Consider the following 6,575-nt stretch of genomic DNA (forward strand, 5'->3'; position numbering starts at 1 on the left):
TTAGAGAAGTTTCGAGTGTACATTCGAAAAATACACACTCGAAAAGACTCGAACGCTATAATTTAGCTCAAGAGGTGTCTATTTTGATTGAAAACATCCTATTGATCAGGACATGTTGGTGTATAGACCCACATGATCTTGATATGTTAGCCAAGTTTTGAAACCTAGGCCTCATAAACACGAATTTTCTACTTAGAGCAGTTTCGAGTGTACATTCATATAATACACACTCGAAAAGACTCGAACGCTATAATTTAGCTCAACCGGTGTCTATTATTATTGGAAATATGCTAATGATCAGGACATGTTGGTCTATAGACCCAAATGATCTTGATATTTTAGCAAAATTTTGAAATCTAGGCCTCATAAACAAGATTTGTCTACTTAGAGCAGTTTCGAGTGTACATTCGAAAAATACACACTCGAAAAGACTCGAACGTTATAATTTAGCTCAAGAGATGTCTATTTTGATTGAAAACATGCTAATTATCAGGACAGTTTGTCTATATACCCACATGATCTTGATATTTTAGCCAAGTTTTGAAGCCTAGGCCTCATAAACACGAATTTTCTACTTAGAGCAGTTTCGAGTGAACATTCGAAAAATACACACTCGAAAAGACTCGAACGCTATAATTTAGCTCAAGAGGTGTCTATTTTGATTGGAAACATGCTAATGATCAGGACATGTTGGTCTATAGACCCAGATGATCTTGATATTTTAGCAAAATTTTGAAATCTAGGCCTCATAAACAAGATTTGTCTACTTAGAGCAGTTTCGAGTGTACATTCGAAAAATACACACTCGAAAAGACTCGAACGCTGTAATTTAGCTCAAGAGGTGTCTATTTTGATTGACAACATGCTAATGATCAGGACATGTTGGTCTATAGACCCACATGATCTTGATATGTTAGCCAATTTTTGAAGGTAGGCCTCATAAACACGAATTTTCTACTTAGAGCAGTTTCGAGTGTACATTCGAAAAATACACACTCAAAAAGACTCGAACGCTATAATTTAGCTCAAGGGGTGTCTATTTTGATTGGAAACATGCTAATGATCAGGACATGTTGGTCTATAGACCCAGATGATCTTGATATTTTAGCAAAATTTTGAAATCTAGGCCTCATAAACAAGATTTGTCTACTTAGAGCAGTTTCGAGTGTACATTCGAAAAATACACACTCGAAAAGACTCGAACGCTGTAATTTAGCTCAAGAGGTGTCTATTTTGATTGAAAACATGCTAATGATCAGGACATGTTGGTCTATAGACCCACATGATCTTGATATGTTAGCCAATTTTTGAAGGCTAGGCCTCATAAACACGAATTTTCTACTTAGAGCAGTTTCAAGTGTACATTCAAATAATACACACTCGAAAAGACTTGAACGCTATAATTTAGCTCAACCGGTGTCTATTTTTATTGGAAACATGCTAATGATCAGGAGATGTTGGTCTATAAACCCAGATGATCTTGATATTTTAGCTAAATTTTGAAGTCTAGGCCTCATAAACAAGATTTGTCTACTTAGAGAAAATTCGAGTGTACATTCGAAAAATACACACTCGAGAAGACTCGAACATTATAATTTAGCTCAACAGATGTCTATTTTCATTGAAAACATGCTAATTATCAGGACATGTTAGTCTATAGACCCACATGATCTTGATATTTTAGCCAAGTTTTGAAGTCTAGGCCTCATAAACTCGAATTTTGTACTTAGAGCAGTTTCGAGTGTACATTCGAAAAACACACACTCGAAAAGACTCGAACGTTATAATTTAGCTCAAGAGATATCTATTTTGATTGAAAACATGCTAATTATCAGAACATGTTTGTCTATATACCCACATGATCATGATATTTTAGCCAAGTTTAGAAGCCTAGGCCTCATAAACACGAATTTTCTACTTAGAGCAGTTTCGAGTGTACATTCGAAAAATACACACTCGAAAAGACTCGAACGCTATAATTTAGCTCAAGAGGTGTCTATTTTGATTGGAAACATACTAATGATCAGAACATGTTGGTCTATAGACCCACATGATCTTGATATTTTAGCCAAATTTTGAAGTCTAGGCCACATAAAATAAATTTTTCTACTTAGAGCAATTTCGACTGTACATTCAAAAAATACACACTCGAAAAGACTCGAACGCTATAATTTAGCTCAAGAGGTGTCTATTTTGATTGAAAACATGCTAATTATCAGGACATGTTGGTCTATAGACCCACATGATCTTGATATTTTAGCCAAGTTTTGAAGCTTAGGCCTCATAAACACGAATTTTCTACTTAGAGCAGTTTCGAGTGTACATTCGAATAATACACACTCGAAAAGACTCGAACGCTATAATTTAGCTCAAGAGGTGTCTATTTTGATTGGAAACATACTAATGATCAGAACATGTTGGTCTATAGACCCACATGATCTTGATATTTTAGCCAAATTTTGAAGTCTAGGCCACATAAAATAAATTTTTCTACTTAGAGCAATTTCGACTGTACATTCAAAAAATACACACTCGAAAAGACTCGAACGCTATAATTTAGCTCAAGAGGTGTCTATTTTGATTGAAAACATGCTAATTATCAGGACATGTTGGTCTATAGACCCACATGATCTTGATATTTTAGCCAAGTTTTAAAGCCTAGGCCTCATAAACACGAATTTTCTACTTAGAGCAGTTTCGAGTGTACATTCGAATAATACACACTCGAAAAGACTCGAACGCTATAATTTAGCTCAAGAGGTGTCTATTTTTATTGGAAACATGCTAATGATCAGGACATGTTGGTCTATAGATCAAGATGATCTTGATATTTTAGTTAAATTTTGAAGTCTAGGCCTCATAAAAAAGATTTGTCTACTTAGAGCAGTTTTGTGTGTACATTCGAAAAATACACACTCGAAAAGACTCGAACGTTATAATTTAGCTCAAGAGATGTCTATTTTGATTGAAAACATGCTAATTATCAGGACATGTTGGTCTATAGACCCATATGATCTTGATATTTTAGCCAAGTTTTGAAGCCTAGGCCTCATAAACACGAATTTTCTACTTAGAGCAGTTTCGAGTGTACATTCGAAAAATACACACTCGAAAAGACTCGAACGCTATAATTTAGCTCAAGAGGTGTCTATTTTGATTGGAAACATGCTAATGATCAGAACATGTTGGTCTATAGACCCATATGATCTTGATATTTTAGCAAAATTTTGAAATCTAGGCCTCATAAACAAGATTTGTCTACTTGGAGCAGTTTTGAGTGTACATTCCAAAAATACACACTCGAAAAGTCTCGAACACTATAATTTAGCTCAAAAGGTGTCTATTTTGATTGAAAACATGCTATTGATCAGGACATGTTGGTCTATAGACCCACATGATCTTGATATGTTAGCCAAGTTTTGAAGGCTAGGCCTCATAAACACGAATTTTCTACTTAGAGAAGTTTCGAGTGTACATTCATATAATACACACTCGAAAAGACTCGAACGCTATAATTTAGCTCAACCGGTGTCTATTTTTATTGGAAACATGCTAATGATCAGGACATGTTGGTCTATAGATCCAGATGATCTTGATATTTTAGATAAATTTTGAAATCTAGGCCTCATAAACAAGATTTGTCTATTTAGAGAAGTTTCGAGTGTACATTCGAAAAATACACACTCGAAAAGACTCGAACGCTATAATTTAGCTCAAGAGGTGTCTATTTTTATAGAAAAAATGCTAATTATCAGGACATGTTGGTCTATAGATCCACATGATCTTGATATTTTATCCAAGTTTTGAAGCCTAGGCCTCTTAAACACGAATTTTCTACTTAGAGCAGTTTCGAGTGTACATTCGAAAAATACACACTCAAAAAGACTCGAACGTTATAATTTAGCTCAAGAGATGTCTATTTTTATTGAGAACATCCTAATTATCAGGACATGTTGGTCTATAGACCCACATGATCTTGATATTTTAGCCAAATTTTGAAGTCTAGGCCACATAAAATAAATTTTTCTACTTAGAGCAATTTCGACTGTACATTCAAAAAATACACACTCGAAAAGACTCGAACGCTATAATTTAGCTCAAGAGGTGTCTATTTTGATTGAAAACATGCTAATTATCAGGACATGTTGGTCTATAGACCCACATGATCTTGATATTTTAGCCAAGTTTTGAAGCCTAGGCCTCATAAACACGAATTTTCTACTTAGAGCAGTTTCGAGTGTATATTCGAAAAATACACACTCGACAAGACTCGAACGCTATAATTTAGCTCAAGAGGTGTCTATTTTGATTGGAAACATGCTAATGATCAGAACATGTTGGTCTATAGACCCACATGATCTTGATATTTTAGCCAAGTTTTGAAGCCTAGGCCTCATAAACACGAATTTTCTACTTAGAGCAGTTTCGAGTGTATATTCGAAAAATACACACTCGAAAAGACTCGAACGCTATAATTTAGCTCAAGAGGTGTCTATTTTGATTGGAAACATGCTAATGATCAGAACATGTTGGTCTATATACCCACATGATCTTGATATTTTAGCCAAATTTTGAAGTCTAGGCCACATAAACAAAAATTTTCTACTTAGAGCAATTTCGACTGTACATTCGAAAAATACACACTCGAAAAGACTCGAACGCTATAATTTAGCTCAAGAGGTGTCTATTTTGATTAAAAACATGCTATTGATCAGGACATGCTGGTCTATAGACCCATAATATCGTGTTATGTTAGCCAAGTTTTGAAGGCTAGGCCTCATAAACACGAATTTTCTACTTAGAGCAGTTTCGAGTGTACATTCGAAAAATACACACTCGAAAAGACTCGAACGCTATAATTTAGCTCAAGAGGTATCTATTTTGATTGAAAACATGCTAATTATCAGGACATGTTGGTCTATAGACCCACATGATCTTGATATTTTATCCAAGTTTTGAAGCCTAGGCCTCATAAACACGAATTTTCTACTTAGAGCAGTTTCGAGTGTACATACGAATAATACACACTCGAAAAGACTCGAACGCTATAATTTAGCTCAACAGGTTTCTATTTTTATTGGAAACATGCTAATGATCATGACATGTTGGTCTATAGACCCAGATGATCTTGATATTTTAGCAAAATTTTGAAATCTAGGCCTCATAAACAAGATTTGTCTACTTAGAGCAGTTTCGAGTGTACATTCGAAAAATACACACTCGAAAAGACTCGAACGCTATAATTTAGCTCAAGAGGTGTCTATTTTGATTGAAAACATGCTATTGATCAGGACATGCTGGTCTATAGACCCATAATATCGTGTTATGTTAGCCAAGTTTTGAAGGCTAGGCCTCATAAACACGAATTTTCTACTTAGAGCAGTTTCGAGTGTACATTCGAAAAATACACACTCGAAAAGACTCGAACGCTATAATTTAGCTCAAGAGGTATCTATTTTGATTGAAAACATGCTAATTATCAGGACATGTTGGTCTATAGACCCACATGATCTTGATATTTTATCCAAGTTTTGAAGCCTAGGCCTCATAAACACGAATTTTCTACTTAGAGCAGTTTCGAGTGTACATACGAATAATACACACTCGAAAAGACTCGAACGCTATAATTTAGCTCAACAGGTTTCAATTTTTATTGGAAACATGCTAATGATCAGGACATGTTGGTCTATAGACCCAGATGATCTTGATATTTTAGCAAAATTTTGAAATCTAGGCCTCATAAACAAGATTTGTCTACTTAGAGCAGTTTCGAGTGTACATTCGAAAAATACACACTCGAAAAGATTCGAACGCTATAATTTAGCTCAAGAGGTGTCTATTTTGGTTGAAAACATGTTATTGATCAGGACATGTTGGTCTATAGACCCACATAATCTTGATATATTAGCCAAGTTTTGAAGGCTAGGCCTCATAAACACGAATTTTCTACTTAGAGCAGTTTCGAGTATACATTCAAATAATACACACTCGAAAAGACTCGAACGTTATACTTTAGCTCAACCGGTGTCTATTTTTATTGGAAACATGCTAATAATCAGGACATGTTGGTCTATAGATCCAGATGATCTTGATATTTTAGCTAAATTTTGAAGTCTAGGCCTCATAAAAAAGATTTGTCTACTTAGAGCAGTTTCGAGTGTACATTCGAAAAATACACACTCGAAAAGACTCGAACGTTATAATTTAGCTCAAGAGATGTCTATTTTTATTGAGAACATGCTAATTATCAGGACATGTTGGTCTATAGACCCACATGATCTTGATATTTTAGCCAAGTTTTGAAGCCTAGGCCTCATAAACACGAATTTTCTACTTAGAGCAGTTTCGAGTGTACATTCAAATAATACACTCTCGAAAAGACTCGAACGTTATAATTTAGCTCAACCGGTGTCTATTTTTATTGGAAACATGCTAATGATCAGGACATGTTGGTCTATAGATCAAGATGATCTTGATATTTTAGTTAAATTTTGAAGTCTAGGCCTCATAAAAAAGATTTGTCTACTTAGAGCAGTTTTGTGTGTACATTCGAAAAATACACACTCGAAAAGACT

The sequence above is a fragment of the Papaver somniferum genome, unplaced genomic scaffold (genome assembly GCF_003573695.1).
Source record: "Papaver somniferum cultivar HN1 unplaced genomic scaffold, ASM357369v1 unplaced-scaffold_61, whole genome shotgun sequence".
Taxonomy (NCBI): domain Eukaryota; kingdom Viridiplantae; phylum Streptophyta; class Magnoliopsida; order Ranunculales; family Papaveraceae; genus Papaver; species Papaver somniferum.